General features: G+C 51.0%; 1 protein-coding gene across 4 annotated transcripts in view; it reads right to left on the bottom strand.

Annotated features, from left to right (window-relative positions):
* The window catches only part of ZFYVE27 (zinc finger FYVE-type containing 27), a 112,074-nt gene that overhangs the window by 21,885 nt on the left and 67,662 nt on the right, over positions 1–22,527 (bottom strand). The gene's annotated exons all lie outside the window — the stretch shown is intronic.

Raw genomic sequence — 22,527 nt, 5'->3', positions numbered from 1 at the left:
ACATTAGAAACCTTGTCCTGTTTTCCACACTGACAGAAGAGAACTTAGCTCACACTGCCACCCGCACCTCCCAGTATAGTTACAGCACTGTGTGAACTTAATTTTCTTTTTTTTTTTTCAAAGTAATACGTGCAATTAGTTTAAAATTCCAACCAGGGACAAGAACTTATAGTGAAACAAACGGGGCGCCTGGGTGGCTCTGTTGGTTAAGCGTATGCCTTCAGCTCAGGTTATGATCTCAGAAAGTGTCCTGGAATCAAGTCCTGCGTTGGGCTCCCTGCTCAGAGGGAAGCCTGCTTCTCCCTCTGCCTTTCCCCCTCTTCTCTCCCGCTCTCTCTCCCTCTCCCTCTCTCTCTCTCAAATTTAAAACAAAACAACAACAAAAACCAGAAGCCCTGTTTCTCTTACTGCCCCAGTCCTCCTGCCCACTAAGGTAGGTTGGCTCGTGGGAACAGAGAACTTCTCTGTTTGGTTCCCTTCTTTTTTTCCCCCTTTTTATAGCATTCATCACCTTTTCTAGCAAAAAATGTAACTTACTTATTATGTCTGTTTGTCTTGCCTGTGAAAGTGTAAGCTTTGTTGTGTTCTTTATGTTCACTAATGTATCCCAAATGCCTCGAATAAGGTCCTGACTCAATAAATATTTGTTGAATTAATTAAAGCAAAATTCTCTGGAAAAGGGAGAGAGGGAAGAAGGGTTTCTTTGAGACAGTGTTATAACCAGTCATTTTACAACTGATTCATCTATGAGAAGGAATGGATATAAATTAAAATTTTATTTTTGGGGCGCCTGGGGAAGTCAGTGGGTTGGGCCTCTGCCTTCGGCTCAGGTCATGATCTCAGGTCCTGGAATTGAGCCTCGCTTTGGGCTCTCTGCTCAGCAGGGAGCCTGCTTCCTCCTCTCTCTCTGCCTACTTGTGATCTCTTTCTCTCTGTCAAATAAATAAACACAATCTTGAAGAAAAGAAAAGAAAATTTCATTTTAGGGGCGCCTACATGGCACAGTTGGTTAAGCATCTGCCTTCAGCTCAGGTCATGATCCCAGGGTCCTGGGATTGAGCCCTGCTCAGCAGGGGACATGCTTCTCCCTCTCCCTCTGCCACTCCCCCTGCTTATGCTCTCTTGCTCACTCTGTGTCAAATAAATAAAATCTTAAAAATAAATTTTATTTTATACATGATACAAAATGCTTCTGAACAGTATGGGGGGTGTTACAAGATGTTATAATAGATAAAGACCACAATTCAGACCCACTTACTGGTTTTGCATGTTTGGACAAGTCCGTCCAATTGCCAAAGAAAGTAGCTATTTGCTTAGGTTGGTAGAGGCTAGGTAGGAAGTGAGTGTCGAGAGGTGGCCTCTGCCAAGCCCACTATCCAAACGATAGCTCCTGCTGTGCAAGGAACAGAGATGCTTTCTTCAAGAGCGACAGCCACTATGGGCCCCAGAGCCAGAGGCCATGAGCCAAGGGCTCAAGAGCCAAGGGCTGCGCCCTGGACACTGCCAGGAAAAAGAGAACGCAGTGAGCCCAAACACGCTGCACTACGAATCCCATCCCCCAGACGCATCTCAAAGCCCATTCATCCCGGGAAGGCTCTCCTGAACCAGCCCACTCCCAACACGGCGCTTTACAGATACCTCTCCATGGTATATCTCAGCTTACCGTGCTTTGCCTGGTAAACTCCTACAGAGCTTTTGGAATTCCTGACCACTGGCCAGGTCACAGGGGAGGTTCCTTTGATTGGAATGTTTCCATAGTCCAGAGTTCTGTCGGCCACTTCACCATTCCCTGCCGTGTCATCTACTCCTCCTTCTGGGCCCCCTGATATCTCCCTATAGCTCTAGCTTCCTTAGCTGAAGAAGGGTCACCATCTCTGCACTAAGGCCGCAGCAGCAGAGGCTCCTGCTGCTCCCAGGCCCAGCCCATTTTAAAATCCCCGATTTAAAATCCACCACCTTGGGTAGCACAGTATTTATTTTCTTTTCCCATACATTTTGTTTGTTCTGATGACACTTATCAAGATGTTATTCTTTGTTGACTCTAATAATAAAAAAATCAAGAACTAAAAAAATAAAATTTGCTTCCTTGGGGAAGCTTCCCTGGCACTTCAGCCATGGTTAGGTGTCCCTATTATGAGCACCTTATACTTACCCTACAAAACAATTATACTTTCTAAAATGTATTCATCTATCCTCCCTATCAGACCATAAGCCCCTCGAGGCCAGGAACTTCGTCTCCTCAGCTGCATTCTCGGCGCACAGCATAGTACCTGGGACATAATAGATGCTCAAGCAATACTTGTACAGGAAGGTTGATTTACAGGACAAAGGATGTCTCCATCTAGCTCTCCAACACTGAGCTTCAGGCAAGGAGCCACATGGTTCCAACTGTAAAGGACTTTAGTGTCTTTGGGAAACCCAGCTCAGACACAATGACACCAAGAGCTGATGACAAGTGTCCCAGTGACCTACAGAGGCAATGCATGTCATGGGAAACTGAGGTGGGAGAGATCCCAGGGGTCTGGTGACTGGATCCTGCTCCCAGCCCAACAGACCAGAGGTAGATTCTGAAAGATGAGATATTTCTTGCTTAGAGGACAAGAACAGGCAGGCCTGGACACACGGGCAGCTGGAGCTGAAGGAAGGGGAGGTGCAGACCGTGCCAGCGGACTGCAACTACTCTAGAGAATCCAGGCTGAAGCCAGACAACACTGAGCCGTTACAGTGAGGCAATGGGGAGCCTGCGAGGGAGTCCAAGGAGTGAGGAGCATAAGGAAAGGAATGTGCTGGAATGGGTCATCTGAGAGCATCTCAGGGAGGGAATGGAGGGCAGGGGCTGAAGCAGGAAGAAGCTATTGCGCCAGACTGGGGGAGAAGATGGGTCACTGCCTAGGAATGAGGGCAAAGGGACAGATTTAAGAAACATTTTAAATGGAGTCACCACAAGCCACTGCTTCTGACTGAGTACATGAGATGAATGGGGGTAGAGGGGGGTAGACAAAAAGAACACGGGACTATCCACCCATCACCACGGCTAGAAGCCATGGTCAGAAATCATGAAGGCAGATTAGATAACTCTACCCACACCGGGTGTAAAGGATAGGAGAGGCTTCTATGATTTTTTAGGACTAAGTGCAAGACTATGGGTTAAGACTTGTGTGGGGGGGGTCCTCTCTATAGAGCTGACACCATAAGAATGAGTCACTTGACCTTAGAAGAGGGATAAAGAGAGCCATGAGAAAGAGTCCAACTGTCCTGGGCAAGATGATGCCACTGAAGTCAAAGATACCTCAGTTCAAATCCCAGATGTGTCACTTACTAACTGGGTGGCCTTGGGCAAGTTCATTAACCTCACAGAGCCTAGGTTCCCCATCTGTAAAGTGGGGATAAAAAATGCTATCACAGGATTTTTGTAAGCGGTAAATAAAATCACCTCTGGAAATAGACAAGTTCAGCTCCTAGTCTGAAAAGGTGTTCGGCAAAACTAGATCATGGTGGGAAGGAATCAGTGCAAGAAGAAAAGGGTGTCAGATTGAGACCCAGCACCCTGAAGCACCCTGAAACATCACAGAAGCCCTAGGAGGCAGAGTCCTCTGGGAGCCTGAATGAACAGTGTCAGGTATTCTAGAAAGTTCAAGAAGAACGAGATTGACAGGAATGACATTACTGACTCTTCCAAGAATGCGATTTTGAGGAGTACAAAAAGAGCTATAGAACAGAATGACAGAGAAAAAAAAAAGAAAGAAAGAAAGAAAAAGAAATCCACACAAAATCTCCCCTATCACACGGGATGTTTGGGCTGCAAAAGATTATCCTACGAACCTAGCTGGGGCAATAAAGACATTAAATTAAACAAAAAGTCTGGAGGGCCACAGCTTCCATGCCACCTGCTTGGGGCCTTCCTGGATCTCCCACGCCAGGCAGGCCCTCTCCCTCCTTGTCCCCGGACTCTGCCCTTGGCCTCCCTGCTTTCCACGTGTTCACCTTCATCTGCTACTCTGCATGTTTGTCGCCTCTCTTAAGCACCAGAGTGTAAGCTCCTTGGGGACAGGAATGATAGGCCTCTGGTTTATATCCTGTTCCACTCTGGGTCCCACAAGTATCAGTGCTTAATAAACGTTTGCGGGAAGAATAGAAAGGTGGACCAGGGTGGTAAGAGGAGGCAGAGAGGGGAGATACGGAGGCAGATCCAAACTCACATCCCTGCTCGGAGAAGGCCCCACCCACCTCTCTGTGCCCAGGAGGATGTTTGCTAAGCCCGCAGCCTTCAAAATGGGATGCGGGCAGCCCTGGGTATCTAAGAAGGGAGGAGGGAACACCTTCCAAGTGCCCCTGTGACATGCCTGGACATAGTCTGCTCCTAAGGGGATCTTTCCTGACTGCTACACCGTGTTCTTGGCAACCTCCAGTCCAGAAAAATACCCTGAAATTGGAGGATGTTCCGAGATGAAATGTCTGAAACAATGCAGGAACAGGGGAGATGGAATAATTATAACAGATGAAAAGACCCACCTCTGGGCTTTGCCAAGTTGAGCAGAATAGGATCATTGCGGGCAAGACTTTTAAGGGTGTGGAGCCCTACGGGAGAGGGAGGAGCAGCACTACAGGGGGACACGAGAGGGTGTAATTATGTGCAATGGAATCCGATGGGAATTTTAGGCTTAGTGGCAGGAACCGTTCCCTCCCAGTGAAAGCTCTGAGGTTGGGCAGTGGTTTCCTAACGGAAGGAGTGGGGTGCCACCCCAGAGGCATTTCAGCCCATCTTAAGGCAGCCTGGGAGACTCTGCAAGCATGGTGGTCTCCCTCTAGAAGGCTGGGGTCAGCTGCTGGAGGGGAAGAGGTGATCTGACAGCAGCATGGTGTACTGGTGTTTGCGCAGGCTCTGTGGTCACAGGGAACCGGATTCCAGTCTCGGGGTCTGGCTAGTGGGGTGTAGCACAGACAGCACAGGATGAACAGTGAGGAAACCTGTGTTTCAATCCCAGCTCAGCATCTTACCAGCTGTGTGATACTTGACAGGTCATAGTCCCTCTCTGGACGTCATGTTTGCCATCATCTAAAAGGGGAGGTTGGTCCTCATGAGCCTAAGGGCTTTCCCAGGCTGGACTCCCTGCTCTTTGCAAATTTTCCAGCCTTACAGCTCCTCATATATGTCTGGATTTCTTTCCCTCATTAGAGTCATTTTATACACAAGACAGCAGGAAATTGGAATCTTCCCAAAGCCTCTGAAATGGAAGTGACTGAGTGGCAAAGGGTCTGGGCAACACAATGGTCAGGGATTCCCTCACAGGCCCCAGGGTGGCCCGCCTACCTCATCAGGGGCCCTGTCTTGGTTCGGGGGGTGCACAGAAAGAGCCAGCTAGAAGGACCAGGTGGAGATGGTCCCCTTTGCCCCATGATCCCAGTCCTGCATAGAGATCCGCAGTCAGATAGAAGCTGGGCCCTGGGAAGGAGCCTCACCTCGTGGCCAAGACAGGTTCTAGGGGACCAGCTGGCTCCGGTCTTGATTTGAGCAGGCCAGGGATGGCCGGGTCCCGCCTGGGGCTCAGCGCTCAGCAGGAAGAGGACAGACCCCCAATCCTGCAGCTGTACTAGCATCCCAATCCTCAGCCCTCACTCTGCACATGACCCTGAGCTAAGGGCCTCATCTATATTCTTTTGCTTAATCCTCACAGCCTCCCAAGGAGAAAGGTGGTACCTTAACTACACCCATTTTTCAGAGGGGCAAGCAACTTGCCTAGGGTGACACAGCTAAGAGGAGAGTCTGTCCAATCCCCATCTGTCTTAAACCAGATATTGTCCTCTTTCCAGCAAGTCTCCACTCCTCTAGGGGGAATTCAGAGACTAGAGGCCAGTGTATTCCAAAATCCCACCTGTGACAGCCTGCAATTCCATTAGCCAGACCTCCAAATTAAAGCATTATATCTCTAAAGGTCCCACAGGGGGCAGGGTAAACGGGAAATGTATCAGACCGTCAGCCACTCCAACTGGCCATAAGCAAGTAGGACACAGAGTCAGCAAGTTTTAGTGGGGGCTGGGACCAGGGCTATCAGAAGGAGAGGGGACCTCGGAGATCTGCAGGGAGGTATTCCTACAGAAGGAGGAGCCAGGCTCAATGACGTGACGGAGTGACTGGAGTGACCGTGGCACTTTTCTCCTATGCTTGGACTCATCCCAGTGATCTAAAAAGAGTGGGGATACATAAGGCTGGGAAGCTTCAGAGAGACCTCAGAGTGGGGTTCCAGCTGCATGGGGAGGGCTGCTGCTGGGGCCCTGCCCCCAGGATCTAAATCAGGCCACATAGACTCCGGAGCTCCCCGGCACTGGATTGCTTTGGGACCTAGGGAACTGCCTCTGGAAGAAGACGGGACACAGGCTGCCAACCACCCACCCCCGCTGAGCGCACTGAGTTTTCTGGCAGGGAGGGAGCCCCTGAGCAAGAGGAGGGGACCGTGTTTTGAAATAAGTGGGCAGGCCTGCAGTGGAGGATGAGGCTGTTGGCTGGAAGCCTACAGCGCCTGGGCTTCTGCTGGAGAGACAGGAGGGACTGAAGAAATGCCCTTCTGAAGAAGCAAGGTGAGCTCAGAGGCCCCTGGTCTGTGGGCTGCCACTCCCAGCAGGGAAGGCCAGCCCTTCCTTCCCACCCTCCATGCTCCAGAGACAATAATATAAAAACAACAACGGGTATTATTGAACACCAATTCTGAGCTAGGTGCGAGGGATACAGCAGGGCACAAAACAGACAAAGAGCCCTGTTCTCGTGGGGCTTCTGTTCCAGCAGGAGTGACGAGAAACACACAATACAAATACACTGTGTGTTAGAAAGTGACAGGTGTCGAGAAAGGATATAAAGGAGGGAAGGGAGATAGCGGTACCGGTGTGGGGGAGGGGCAGCAGGTGGAATTTTAGATAGCTTAGCCAAAGACCTCACTGAGGAGAGAACATTTGAGTAAAGATCTGAAAGAGCTTGGAAGTGAGCCATATGGATTTCTGAGGAGGAACAGTTCAGTAAACCGGAACAGCAAGTGCAAAGGCCCTGAGGCAGGAGTAGCCTGGCACATTCAGGCACAGCCGAGAGGCCAGTGTGGCTAGAGAGCCGCATCAGACATGCAGGAAGAGGCTAGAGGAAGGCCAGGCCATGCAGGCGCTAGAAGACTCCTATGGCTTCCGGGAGCCCCTTTGCTTGTGAGCAAAGGAGGGACATAATCTACCCCGTGTTTTCACTGAATCATTCTTGCTGCTGTGTTAAAAATAGACCAGAGTGGAACTGGGAAGCCTGGTGATTACTATCATTACCATCGTCCTCATCACCACCAACAACTACAGTAACAATACCAATTATTCAACCTGCGACAGGCCCAGTGCCACCCGTTTTATCTCATTAGCTAGTTTAAATCTCACAGCAACCCTGTAAGAGAGAGGCCTTATTTTTCCCCTCTTACAGTTAAGGAAACAGAGACTCAGCCAAAGTCAAAAAGTCACACAGACATTCCACGTCCCCAATCTGTCCCCGTTCACCTGTCCAGCCCTTTCTCTCACACCCCGACTTACCCAGCCCCATACAATTACCCCGATTTCCCCAACTCCACAGCCTCTAGGCCTCTGAGATTTCTTCACGTGCCGCTCCACTACCTAGAATGCTCTTCTCCCACTCTTAACTGCCACGCAAACTCCATCCTTTGAGAGACAACCCATGCTCTGCTTCTTTCGGAGGCCTTCCCAGATTGCCCAGCATGGCAGCCCATGTCTTCCTCCTGAAAATACCAGCACAGCAACCATCCCACAGCCAGCCTCCTGACCACCACACAAGCTCAAGGCCGGGGCCAGCGCTTCTTCACCTCCATTTCCCCAGCTGTTTAGCGACCAGGTTCAAATCCTGCGGATATTGGGTTATCCTGGGATGTTTCCAGTTTCTCCAGTGAAATTTTATTCTAAAGCACATTTCCTTCACATGTGTTCATTTAAGTGCACATAGCAGTGATCTGTGACAGAGAGGCGCAGGCCCTCAGGTGACAGATGCCATCATGCTTTTGGAGAACGAAGCTTACAACAGAAGAGGAGAGATACAATGCAGAGGGAGCCCTCTGTGGTTTGAAAGAATAAGCCAGCCCCGAGTTCAAATCCCACTCTGTCTCCTACCAGCGGTGTGGCTGTGAGAACATTATTTAGCCCGAGCCGTGCTTCATCATCTGTAAACTGGGGCAGAGGATGTCCTCTGGAAAAGGCCGGGAGAACTGGAAATAGCGCACATGTGAGGCCTGGCCCTAGGCGTGGCCTCTGGAGATGGCATGAATGTCTCCTTGCCTACCCCTATCTGAAACCCAGGCCTGGTTTCAGAAGCATCTTGTACATTGACGCTTGGCCACTATGCTCCTGGCCTCATACCCCGTGGGGATTCCTAAAATGATGAACCCAGAACTCCCCTTTGGGCCAGTGGCCTAGCTCTGAGGTGGTGCCTATAGCTTCCTGGCAGCTCACCTGGTCCCAGCCTCCCAACCCGAAGCCCCCACGACGCACGGCCCCCGGCCTGTCCCCACTGCCTGGCTATGTCTACAGGCTCACTCCTTCCTTCCCCACCCACGATTCTGATTCTATTGCCACAAGGCCTTCCCACCTGATGGGCCAAGACAGCCACTTCCACATTCCAGAAGACACTGGGAAATTAAAAAGGGCAAGGCTCATCTGGGAAGTAGGGAGGAGGAAAGATTCCACCGCTACAAAGCGGGTCAGAACAATGTTCGATGCCAGAATGTCCCCACTGCTGGTCTTTCGAGGTATTGTGACATGTCAGGTCAGGGAGGACTGAAAAGTCCAACACCCTCACTGCCAAGGAGAGGCCCAGACAGGGTAAGGGGTTAGCTCAAAGTCACACAGCGAGACAGGAGGAGCAGGGAGTCGGTTCCCGGCTGCGGCGGCCATGATCTTGCCAGTGGCCCTGGTCTTCCTCTTGCTCTGGCCTCTCGCTCAGCAGGGGCTGAGTCTGATCCGGACTAGCTGACAGAGCAGAGTGTCCTGGTGAAGGTCCTCTGGTTCTGTTTCCTTCCACACCTTTCCAGTGTGTAATCCCCACAAGCATGACGCCTGCTAGCTGTGCCCTCAGTGGTCTCCAGGGAAGCCATCTGTCCAGGGGTTCTGGACAGCTACCAAGCCAACTGATTCGGCTTCCCATTCGTGGTCGCCTGGGGTGGTTGATCTTCATCTATAGTCCCTACGTCCGTGGTTGCAAAGAACTGGAAACCTGAATAGCATGTGGCATTTAAGGTATGGGAAGCTGGGCTCTATTTAGCCTCATGCTTCTGAGGTCAGCGGCACTGCTGACACGAGGCCAGCTCCAGGCCACCTAACTCCCACCCCTGGGAGGCCCACTCAGAGGGTCTTATGAACAAACTCCTCCAGGATGCTGATGCCCTGTCACATCAGAAGCTATTGAGCTATATAGCTCTTCACTCCATGAGGAGTCCCTTCCCCCACATCCTTACATTCATTCAGGGACAGGGAGCTCACTACCTCAAAAGTTAGAAATGCTCTAACAGTGAGAGCACAGTATATGCCAAGCTGATAATTAGCTTCCCGGGTCCTAGTTGGCTTTCTGTGGTGAAACCAGTCAATGTCCATTCTTCCTCAGGGACAATAATCAGGCCCTATCTAAGCATACCTTTCAGATGCCTAGCCTCCCAGCTGTCGTCATTGGGCTGAGAGCTCCAAGTGTCCCCCTGGGACAGTGAGAGAGATTCTCCTGTCCAGCACACAGACTCCAGATCTAGGTCATGGCTCCTCTTCCTGTCTCCCACTCCCGTCCGCCACTCATCCACACTTACAATGAGCCAGTCGTGGAGTCAAAATGGAGTCAAAATGTTACTGCTGGACAGGGCCATCGCACCTGCCTAGTTCAACCCTCTCACTTTACCAGTGAGGGCTCCAAGACTGAGAGGAGGACAATGACTTGTCCCAGGTCACCCAGCAAGTTTGGCCCGTATGGCTCAGTTGCTCAGCCAGCAATCAATCCCCAATGCACCCTACAGAAAGTAGGGGTGCTGACAACATCATGGTCAAACAGAGGACTCCTGCAGTGCCAGGCACCAGAAGCTGACAGTCCCCCCAGAGCACCCCTGGCCCTGGCTCCCCACCAGAGCTGGCTCTGCCCTGACATCTAGGAAGTTCTGGGGCCTCACTACCTGCAACCTGCTTGTGGAGCATGGGGGGGGGGGGTGCGTGAGAACGGACAGCCCACGTCCCTCCTCTGGGTTATTTATAAAGTGTTTTCGGATGAGTCAGGCACAAAGCTGCCCAGCACCAGCAGAGGCTGTTCCCTTGGAAATGCTAAAAATGATCCTGCGCTCTGGAATCCCACCCTGACCCCTACTAGCTTCTTGGAGAAAGTTCCAGGTGGGAAGCAGGACCACCGCAGGTCTGTGGGACTTTCAAGGTGCTCCTACTAGGGGTCTGAGACCCAAGGAGGAACGTGAACTTTGGCAGGCTAGTCTCATGGGGACAGATGGGGGAACCCCAGGCATGGGAAGGAGGACCTCAGGCGGGTACCCTCTCCGCACAGACCACAGGCGCCTTCCAGGCCAGGGCCACTCCCCCGGCACCTTCCCAAATCACACTGACACACAAGCCCGAGAAAACAGCTCCACCCCCGCCCCCAGGCACTGGCTGCCCCCACCTCCATTCCCCTGCGTACTGCTCTCCACCTCCACCACCAGACCGGCTGTTTCTATCTCTCTGGAAAGGGAGCCGGGGCCTCCGAGTCTCTCCCTGCTTCCTGCTCCTGGCAGCTCTCTAACTACTTCCTCAGCTGGGCTCCGCCTGCCACCGGCACCCAGGCTGGGGCCACCAGAAATAACTGCCCCTGAACTCCCACCCATCTTCCCATGGAGGGCGGCCCAGATGCCCCTGCAGGGTGCGTCACTACCCTGGGCCCGCCCCAAGAAGACGCAGGTCCTTCTGCGAGACTGAACCTACAGGGGGGTCTTGGGAACCCACCCTCTCCTCCGCAGCCTCAGCCGCAGCCCTGGAGGGGCCGCTGCGGGTCTGCTGGGCGGAGCTCCCGTACGCCTGGCCCACTCCGCAGGGGTAGGGAGGGCAGCCGACCCAGAAGCCGCATTGGCCCTCAAGGGAGGCAAACAGTAAACAGCTTGTTACACAACCGGGAGAGAAACAAGTGCTATATTAAGGTACGAGCTGTGCGCTGGGCCTCCTGGCCTCCAATTCTTCCCGACTTTTCTTATCATAAAAGAAATTCATTTTCCTTTTTTAAATTTGTAAATGCAGATAACAACAAAAAAAAAATTTTCCCAAAAAAAATTACAATGCATTCACTATCCAGCCACCCAAGGACAGCTTTGCCCAAGGCTGCTCTAGGACGGTCACTACAACAATCAACGTTCATAAGAAACAAACAGGAAGATTTCAAATCAAGATAATACGGATAGTATAACATGTTAGAGTAAAAAAAATAAATAAATAATTTTTTTTTTCCAAAAACTATTCAAATACCTGGAAAATGTCCAGGAAATATACAGACTAAAGAGTTGACACTGGTCAGGCAAAGGGATAGGACAGAGGCAGAGGAACAGATAAAGGGGGATTTTTCTTCTAGAAACGTCTTGAATTGTTACAATAAGTATGCATTTATAGACAATTTTATCATTCTTATTTACTTTAAAAAACTTTTAAAAATTGCTCCATAATTTCCAAAATTTCATAGCATATTATTTTACATAAAATAATATGCTATAAAATTTTATAGGTCGGGGCGCCTGGGTGGCTCAGTGGGTTAAAGCCTCTGCCTTCAGCTCAGGTCATGATCCCAGGGTCCTGGGATTGAGCCCCGCATCGGGCTCTGCTCAGCAGGGAGCCTGCTTCCCCCTCTCTCTCTGCCTGCCTCTCCACCTACTTGTGATCTCTCTCTGTCAGGTACATAAATAAAATCGTAAAAAAAAAAAAAAAAATGTATAGGTCTATGATCCTTACACTTAGAACAACATGATCTTAAAAACTGAAAGATAGTGCAGCTGGTGTGAAAGTCTGGTAGCTTCTCAAAAGTTAAGCAAAGAATTGCCGTCTGACCAGCAGCAATGGCCCTCATAAGTATGTGCTCAGAAGAACTGAAAGTAAGTCCTCAAGCAGAAACTTGCTCACAACTGTTCATAACAGCACATTCTACAACAGCTGAAAGATGGAGACAACCGGAATGTCCATCCACGAGTGAATGGGCAAACAGACTGTGGCGTGTGCATGCAGTGGAATATAATTCAGCCACAAAAAGGAATTAGGTACTGACGGATGCTCCCAAATTGGATAAACCTCAGAAACATTATGTTAAGGGAAACAAGCCAGACACAAAAGGTCACATATTGTATGATTCCTTTTCCACGAAGAGACTGGACTGGGCAAGTCGGCAGAGAAGGAAAGCAGATCAGCGGCTGCCCAAGGGGCGGGGAGGGAGTGGGGAGGGAGTCCTTCTTAACAGCCGAGGTGTCCTCCTCGGGCCATGAGAAGGTTTTGAAACTAGAGCAAGGCGGTGGTTGCACAACAGTGTGAAAGCACTAAAGGCCACTGAAGTGTACACTGTAAAATGTTTAATAGTGTCTTGTGAATTTCACTTCAATTTTTTTTTAAAGAAACACTAACTAAAACTCAGTCTCACTTGGCCCCCGTGTCCTTCCCACCCCAGTCCCTGCACCTCACCACCAATCCCTCTTTCTAGGGCTCTAAAGGAGAACCCTACATGTCCCAGCAGAACAGAGGCACAGGCTCCAGGAAGGTGAAGGAAGACAGAGGAGGGTCTGAGGAGAGAGCACATACCCCTGAGTGAAAGAGGGGAGAGCAGAGCCCGAAGGGAGAGGGAGGGTAAAGAGGTATGGCCGTGCTTGATTAAGAACTGCCCAACTCGGAGGCGCCTGGATGGCTCAGTGGGTTAAGGCCTCCTCATTCCGCTCTGGTCCTGCTTTCTGCCTGTCAGGGAGCCTGCCTCCTCCTCCTCTCTCTCTACCTGCCTCTCTGCCTACTTGCGATCTCTGGTAGTCAAATAAATAAATAAAATATTTTAAAAAAAAGAACCACCCGGCTCTCACAGAACCTTTAGACAATTACATCAGTATTATTACCCCATTCTTTCTTTTAAAGATTTTATTTATTTACTTGTCAAAATGAAAGACAGAGCCCACAAACAAGCAGGGGGATTTGTGGGCAGAGGGAGAAACAGGCTCCCCACTAAGCAAAGAGTCAGAGGTGGGGCTCGATCCCAGAGCCCTAGGATCATGACCTGAGCTGAAGGCAGACCCTTAACTGACTGAGCCACCCAGGTGCCCCTATTACCCCTTTCCCTAGACCAAGTTTCTGTGTGACTCTGGGCAGGGCTGAGACCTCCTGCACTGTGGGGGGCAGCCAGGGGGACCTAAGCTGGAGCAGCCCCCAAAGCTTCCTGGTCTACTCACCACCACTTCCCAGAGCCAGCCCCCTCCAACTGTCTGGTCCCCACTCATCACTGGGGGCTCCTGCTGAAGGCCAGTAAGGAGCATGGGGATGGGGAAGAGGGAGCATGAGGAGACACAGGGCTGCCCGGCCCTGAGAGGGGTTCATCCTACCTCTGCTCCCTCCTTCTCTTCAGAGTCTAGGTGCAACCCTCTGCCAGCTGAGCCCTTCCCTGTGCCTCACCTCGAGGTCAGGGCTGTGTCTAAGGCTTGGGTTCTCGTCTAGTCTGCATGGGTCCAAACTCTGACTCAGTGGTTTAATGGCTCTGTGATGTTGGGTGCCATTTCCTTAAATGTTAAATGGAGATAATAAGGGCCCCAACCAAATGAGACTGATAAATGAGAAAAGCCTCACAAAGTCTGTAGCACAGTCACTGTCTGACTTTTCTTTTCGCCCAAGCATCTACTGAGATTACCAAAGCTGCTTGGGTGCATGGCACTAGGGCTCTGTCTAGGCCCATCTCTCTGTAGCTGAAGAAAGCCCCCTGTTTTGATAGATTCTGGTAAACTTGCCAGATGTCAGGAGTGTCGGGGTGGGGAGAATTGCAGAAACGTTTCGGGCCCATGGTCTAGCCAGCCCTACCCTGGCCTCCTCACTGCCACTGCCTGGTATTTCCCTTTTCCCTTCAGAGCCAAATAGATCAACCCAGCTGCCCAGCTTCTCATACGGCTCCGGATAACCCAACCCCTAATTATTAAGGTCAGTGACACCTGTACCAGGTTCCACAATCTATGAAGCATTTTCCCAGATATTACCTGACTTCGTTTTTGCGAAAATCCAGCGAGGCAAAGATCACTGTTTCCTACACTCTAGATAGGGATTAGATATAGATATGTAGATCTAAATCATTCAAGTAATGTTCTTCGCTCTGAACTCTAATTTGTCTGATATTACTAAGGCCAGTCCTGCTTCCTTTGGACCAGTGTTAGCATGGTCCAAAGCTAACCTTCCTCCACACTTCTGTGTTGAACATATCCATGTCCTTATATTTAAAGTGTGTTTCTTGAAAACAACCAATAAAATGAAACGGCATCCTATGGCATGGGAGGAAATATTTGCAAGCACGTATCTGATTAGGGGTTAATATCCAAAATATATGACCATCTCTAAATGATATTTAGACCATTTACATTTAATGTGATGTGCTTGGGCTTGAGTCTATTATCTTGCTATTTGTTTTCTGTTCGTTTCCTCTGTTTTTTATCCCCCCCCCCTTTTTTGGATTGAGTATTGTTTTTATGGTTCTATTTTATTTCCTTCATTGGTTTATTAGCTCTAACATCTTGCTATTTGAATGGCTGCTTTAGTTATCGTACACATCTCACCCCATCAGTTTACCTTCAAGCGATACTTGACCAGTTCACGTCAAGTGTGAGAGTCTTACAATATAATACCCCCATTTCTCCCTTCTGGCCTCTGGCCCCTCTCCCTGGACCACAACCTAGAAACTCACACAAGGCAGTAAGCTGAGATAATCACTGAACTTGTTGGGGTCACTGAACTTTGTGAGCTAACATCCAGGTTCTTTAAAAAAAAAAAACCTCTATTTCCAATATTTGGTCCGTTTGTTGTTTTTTCTTTGTTTCAGGTGGAAAGGGAAATCCAGTCCCTCTTACTCCATCTTAGATGGAAGCAAAGGTCCCCACTGCATATGTGAGGACACCAGGACTCCGGGCTAAGCTCCTTGCCCAAGGCCAGGTAGCCAGTAAGTGGCCGGGTGGGACTCCCGTCAGATCTCCTGACACACCGAACCTGGTGCTCTCTTCCCTGCCCCGCGGCTCCCGCGTGAGCCACCCTGAGAGAGCAAAACGAGCTGGTGGCAGGATACAGCGGACTTCTGCCACCACAGCAAAAAGCTGCTCACAGCGTTGTCACTGGTTTTGGAAGCCACCGCGATGATTATTTTGCATAAATTTATCCATTAGATAGCAACTTTCAGCATCTCCCAAGCCTCACCTCAAATGCTCCCTCCACATCTTCAGAAGCTTCTGCAGCAAGTTGCTGTGGTGTCTGTGGTCTGTCCACAGGGACCCAGGGCTCTGCCGAGGATGCTGGGACCTGCTCCCCACAGGGGCCCTCAGTAATCCCCAACATGCTGTGACCAACTGAACAGCCCCATTTATGCATAATTTGTGGAATTGCTCAGTATGGCTCCGGTATGGGGGGGAGGGGGGCGTGCTCAGCTGCAGGTAAGAAAGGAGGGGACTCCCCCCTTACTTCTGATCGCTCTGTTCAAATAAATAAGATCTTTAAAAAAAAAAAAAGAAAGAAAGAAAGGGAATGAGGTCCCCTCTTCTATTCACACTATTCAACTCACTTTAGGTCCAGGGACATATTAGCTTCAAGGAGAGGGAAAGAGAGATTGGCCCAGGCCGACTCTGACCAGAATCTGACAGGAGAAGACACTAGCATAGCCTTCTCTGCTCCCCACCCTCTGTCCTGTGGGCGGAGAGGAGCTGGGGGCTCCCTTCTTCCCCAAGCCCTCTCCTCCACCAGCTGACGCCCCCAATGTTTAGTTTGAGAAATCAGTCTGAAAGCAACAGCACTGACTTCCATTCCTACCCACCGCTTGTCACATGTGTATCCCACGTAAGGCTCTGCCATTCCACAGTCGGGGGACACGGATGACGGGATCAACGTGGCCAAGACTCCGAGTCCTCATTTGTAAACTGAGCCTGGGAAGAGTCACCTCCCAAAACTGGTTTTTAAATAGCAAACATGACGCATCTGGCACGGACTGGGAACTTGAAGCTCAGGCTTTCTTTCCACTCTCCTCAAACCCCCTCCACTTCCGTGCAGGTTTTCTTGTATTACCCAGAGAAGTCTGTGTCGTGCTTAGAGATTGTTGCTCACGACAAAAATTAATGAAAGGAAAACCAGTAAACACCACCCGTCCTGCACCACCCAGATAAGGGGCTCTGAAACTTTACTGCACACCAGAATCCACTGGGGGGGCTTTTAAAACCCCCTTATAGCACGCTGAACCCCAGATCCATTAAACCAGAAGCTCTGGAGCTTATCATCAGGATTTTGGAAAGCTCCCTGGGGCTTGCGATGTGCAGCCAAGGCTGAGAACCAGTGGGCTGGTCTGAGAGACAGGAATGCCCTCAGTATCCTTCCCTCCTTTGCCTGCTGTCCCAGAGCATGTTCCCGGCACGCCACACATTCCCTACAGCGCAGTGACCAGGACCATGGTAGGTGCGTGAGACCACAACTAAGGAGGCGTTCAGTCTCAAGTCCTTGCATGTGTGGGCTGGGACCTCATGGAACTGAGGAGGGCCCCCTCACCTTCTGCTCCCTAGACACCCCACCCTTAAGGAGCCACTCACTCCTCGGGTCATGCACCCTTCCCTGACAAGGCCCTGAGACGGACTGCCTCCTGACTCATTGCCCAGCCAAGTCCCTGCCCCGGCCACCCCCAAAGACACCTCCTGACCCCTGTCGTTGAAAGCTCCAAAAGTAGAAGTGGCCAAGGGCCCCTGCTTTATCCTGCCCCCCATTCAGGAAAGTATCTTCTCTTTGAACAAATCACCAAATCCTCCTCTGTCCCCGACAGCACCACAGGGCCAGGCCCCACGGCTGGAACCCAGCAACTGCCAGGCCACCTGGCTGAGAAGGCGAAGGGGAGACAAGGTGGCCCTCACCTGCCAGCCGGCCACTGTCCCACTCCCTGGAGTTGGCCCCCTGCCCACAGGACAGTTCAAAGATTCTGGGAAATGACAAGCTTGGCAAAGGCAAGAGTGACCTTTCCTCCAGGTGCAGGGTGGGGACAGGAAGGCTTGAGAGCATGTGAGCGTTGGCCTGCTGGGAGCCTCAGCTGGGCCTTGAAGGAGGGTATTCACAATAAGGGTCCAACAGGGGAGCTGGAAGACGGAGTAGGGTCCTCAGCCTTGCCCTAGAAAACATGATGTGTCTGACCTCACTGTCCTCTAAGCCCCAGCCGCCTCTTCTTGGTGGTTCTCAAATGGGAGTGGCCTCAGCAAGTCCCTGGGGAACTTTCCTCCAGATTCTGCTGCACTCTGACCCAGCACCCACAGGGGATTGGGATCCAGATGCCTGTACTCTGAGACCCACTTCCATGCTTTGGCGCCATCACCTCAGCTTCTGCTCCCCCACTTACCCCACCCCCCGCACATGCTGCAAATCTTCCCTCTGGAAAGAAGGGATGAACCATTCACCCTGAGGAGCAGGAAACTCGGGAGACTGGGAGAAGGCCGATTTAGCGGGAGGTCAAGTGAGGTCAAGACCCCGTGCCCGCCTCTGAGAAGACTGCACGGACCCATCCCATCCAAGTCAGCTCACAGGTGTGCAGGGCCCCACAGGGAAGGGCTGAGGTGCGGGACCAGTCACGCTGCCACAGGGAGCAGGGAGACTGCTGCACGCCCAACAGGCAGGCCTCTCCGGGAGGCCGGGGAGGGGGCCAACCGCTTCTCAGCTCGCCATGTAGCTGCCTCCACGTAGCAGGGCAGACCAGGGCTGCCAGATTCTCCAATTTGTCAGGGAAGCCAGAAATCAGACTTGTATGGGCAGTTCCCAAGTTTTAAACCATGGGGGCCAAAGCAGGCACATCGGAGGGCCAAATCTAGAGGCAAGCAGGCCACCTGTTTGCAGCCTGATCTCGACAGTGAGCCCCTTGGGCTGAGGCCCTGTGTGTCTCCTTACGCCCTTGGTGGCAGCATGCTGCCCAGTGACTCCAGGGGCTCCCAGTAAATGCTGCCACATGAGCAAGTAAGTGAAGGTCACTTCAGCAAGGTAGTCAGGCAAAAGGGGACTTCCCGCCCTGCCCCACCCAAGGTCAGCCTGGTCAGGCGGCAGGGTGGGGCCGCATCTGAGAGCCCCGTCCCCCTGCCTCTCAGAGGAGGCCTAGGCTAATTCACCCACACCTGGGTATGGCCCCTTCTAGCATCTCAGGATGTTCTGTGAGCAGCCCCTACTCACAGACCTCTCCTGGGTCTCCCCCTTTATCCACTCCTGCCCCAAAGCCTCCCAGTATCTCTTGCCTCCAGCCAGGAGTGGGACCCAGCCCTCCAGGCCCTATTTCATAGGACCCCCCTGCTCACCCTCACCTCAGGCCACTGCTCAGAAACCCAGCCAGGCCCAGGCCCCATGCCTCAGAGCCCTGCGATGGGGAAAGCGAGCAAAGCCTCCCCGCTGCCCCTAGGAAAAGGGTGGGCGGAGGTAAGGCCCAGTCTTGGGGCCGGTGGAGGCATCTAAGTGTCCTGGGACGCTGCCTCCTAGAAGAAGCACATCTGAGGGTTCTGCCCATCTCTGGAGACCAAGCAGACGGGGGTGGGTGAGGAGCCCAAAGGGAGGAGCTCGGCCCATCAGGAAGAGCAGCTGATAGGCTGCCGAACATTGGTCGGAGAAAAATAGAGGTGAAGGTATTGAGGGGGTAATGTGAGGTACGGGGTGTGTAATGCTGCCTCATGCGAAGTACAAGAACGAGGTGAGGACAAGCTAGGTTAATGGGGTAAGGAGTGGTGTGGGGGGTGGGGGGCTGATGGCCAGGGGAACAAGGAAGGCATTGGAGTGGTGGAGATGTCCCATATCCTGACCTGCACCGTACTTACACAGGCGTATACATACAGAAAAATGCGTCAACTGCACATACACTTCAAGATCGGTGCACTTCACTGTATATAAATTTAATCTCCACAATAAAAGACCTAAATAGCAATGAAGGGGTGCCTGGGTGTCTCAGTCGATTAAGCCTCTGCCTTCAGCTCAGGTCATGATCCCAGAGCCCTGGAACTGAGCCCTCACATCAGGCTCCCTGCTCAGCAGGGACCCTGCTTCTCTCTCTCCCTCTGCCCCTCACCCCACCCCCAGGTGCTCTCTCTTGCTCTCTCTCTCAAATAAATAATTAAAATCTTTTTTAAAAAATAAAACATAGCAGTGGAAAAGAGGGCAAAATCCTCTCACAGATACCCACAAATCAAGAAGCTTGAGACCTGGGACCAGCTTTCTGCGAAAGCTTAAAAAGAGGCAAAAAGGCCAATGAGGTATAAGAATGGGGAACACCCAGATGAGGCATGGAACAGATTTCTAGCAAAGTTAGTCAGCCAGCAGGTAGCCAAGTTCAAGTGCAAATACATAATTGAAAATGTGCTCATGAAAGAAGCCTTGAAGGCACAGAGTGACGGTGGCCCCTTACAGCACTGCAGCCACCTCACTTTAAAGTCCTTTGCCCTCCTATCCTAAAGCCACAGCAACTCTGGGGGGTGGCTATTATGTCTCCGATGCAGCACAGCATAAACAGAGGCCCAGGGAAGTTCGAGGACCTGCCCAGAGTCACACTGGCCACACCAGGACTCAAAGCTCAGATTACAGAATCTGTGCCCTTGCTTCTGCCTGCAGAAGAAACCATGCCTGTCCCAGGGTGCCCGGGTGGCTCAGTCAGGTAAGCATCTGCCTTCAGCTCTGGTCATGATCCCAGGGTCCCTACTCAGTGGGGAGCCTGCTTCTCCCTCTGCCTGCCACTCCCCTTGCTGTGTTCTCTCTCTCTCTCTTCCTCTCTGACAAATAAATAAGTGAAATCTTAAAACAAACCAACCAACCAACCAACCAACCACAGCCATCCCAGGGAAAGTGATACAGACATGTGGAATTCTTTGTCTATAACAAAACCCAATTACAGGGACAGTCATTTTATCCAAACTTGATTTGGGGGATAATTTTGTGTAGGGAGTAATGGTCAGCCTTTTCTTCAGAAAAATCTCTGTTCTCAAGAATTAGTGGTCTGAGAAGCATCAGGCTGAGAGCTGTCCCTCTCTCCTCTGTATCCTATAGGCCTGGCAGGAGGGCAAAACATGAAGATTTGCTGAAAGAGGACATAGCTTTCCTCTGAAGATTTTAGAATAAACCCCAAGGAGGGCATTGATAACTACAGAGAAGGGTATGACCATGCAGGAGGTGGGCTACCCTTCACCAGAACCTGAGGTCTCCTCAGACAGGCACAGGCCGGGCCTGAAGACTTGAGCCAGTGCGTTGACAGCGACACAGGAAATTAGAAACATGGTGGACACTGTTAGTGCCTACCCTAAAGCCATCTCCCCTTCTCATTACAGACCCTGATCGTTCTAGCCCCAGCTGGTGAATCGGGATGGGGCAAAGGCCAACACAGTAACCTCGTGTGCTTTTCTCAGATTCTCACTTTCCCAGTTTCCCTTGTAGTCAGGACTACAGTTCCCTTGTAGTCAGAGACATTATAAAGATAAATCCACTGAAAAGCTTCTTGCTTCCTGATAAAAGATAGATGCTTAATAGAAGTATCTTTCCTGCCTTGAATCTGGCTGTGTGCAGCATGATGGCTGGAGCTGTGGCAGCTATATTGCCATCGAAAGGCAATAAACTTAAGTAAGAAAATGACTGAGCAGAGAGATCAAAAAAGTCTGGTTCCCTGTTGACATTTTGTTCATCAACTCTGAATCAAACTTCATACTGAGATAATTCAATGTCATCATGGTTTAAGCCATTGCCTATTTGGGTCTTTGATTACATGTATCCTCTCTGACACAAAGGGCAGAGGCAGATAGCCTACAGGATTCAAGTCACAAGAACAAGACCAGATAAGAAGCAATAGCGGACCAGTCAAAGACCCAGAGGGCAGCAGGAAACAAACCTCAGAGGCATGATTAGGCCAAGGAATGATTCCTCAGCATTTCCTGCTCTGTCTGGCCTACTGACAGAAGCCTGATGTGCTCCACGGGCCCAGCCTTTGATGTTACTCCAAGTGTCTTTCATCAGTAATTACCCAAAACTAAGGCAAAAGGAACCATGGCCCTTCACAACCACAGAGCTATGGGGATCTGGGGGTGTCACATACTGTCACCTTGGACAGAGAGACACTAATGTGCTAGGCAATGAGATCTCTTTTCAAGTCAGCCCAATACAAAAAAACACTGCACGGTGGCCCATGCATTAATCAGTAGGGCAGCTATGGAAGATCTCTGAGTTCTTTCCTTGTGGCAAATTATTGTAAACTTTTTATATTATAATGACCTGTTAAAGTCAGGAAGTAAGCTGCAAAATCCACATGAATTAAAGATCAGACGTGAGGCTTCAGATACATTTCTCACTGTGGCAGACTCGAACAGTATTCACACTCCTCTGTTGCCAGGGGTGCTGGGGGGTGGGGGGGGGCATCAGACACTCACATGAGCCAATTTATCAGCAGGGAGATTGTAGGCTCAGAGTATCCAGCTGGGGCAGGTCAGAAAGGGCACCTCAAGATCTGCCAGACAAGGGAGTTCAAATTCATGGCCAGAAAAAAAAAAAAAAAAAAAAGCCATGAGTCTGGGAACTGGCTCAGGATTTATCTGAAGAAGGAAATCTGGGTTTAGTGGTAAAGCTGAGCTCTGAGATCCAGAATCACGTGGCAACAGCAGAAGCAAAAAGCAGCAGAAGCATCCCTAAAGAAAGATCTGCTTTGCTGGTCAGTTTCCTCATACCACCTGCAGCAGGTGAGGAGTCCAGCAGAAGAGGAAAGAAAGCTTGCTCCAGCTGGTTAAGGACAGGTGGCAGGAGTGTGGCTGAAACCAGGGCTCTCAACGTGACTCAGGCCTCGGGAATGATCATCACAATCGCTTTCATGCCAGAGCGTCCCAGGTGCCTTGCACCATGCTGAATGTCTTTTCCAATCCTCACAAAGTCCCATGATTTCAACCCTATTATCATTGCCACTTAACAGATGAGAAACTAAGGCCAAGAAAGGTTAAGGCAGTTTCCCAAAGTCTCACTGCTGGGAAGTGGCAAAGGCAGTTTTCCAAGCTCAGACTGAGAATCCTCTCTGTAATCTCAAGTCTACCGGGCCTTCCTATCCATGAGCTCCTCCCACACTGCTGGGTGGCCGCTGCCGCCCATCCCGCTCCCTCTCCCTGCAGCACTGGGATAGTGTGGTTGCTGCCGAGTTGTAGATTGCTGCCAGCCAGTGACTTAGTGACACCTGGTGTGTGCGCCTTGTCTCCCCAGCAGCGCTGTAAACACCGTGGGGACCATGACAACTAGGAACGCCATCAGCCTCAAGCGACAGGAGGCCCAACGAGAGCT

Source organism: Mustela nivalis (assembly GCF_964662115.1).
Source record: "Mustela nivalis genome assembly, chromosome: 2".
Taxonomy (NCBI): domain Eukaryota; kingdom Metazoa; phylum Chordata; class Mammalia; order Carnivora; family Mustelidae; genus Mustela; species Mustela nivalis.
Note: the sequence above shows the minus strand (reverse complement) of the source record. Positions and strands in the feature narration are given on the sequence as shown.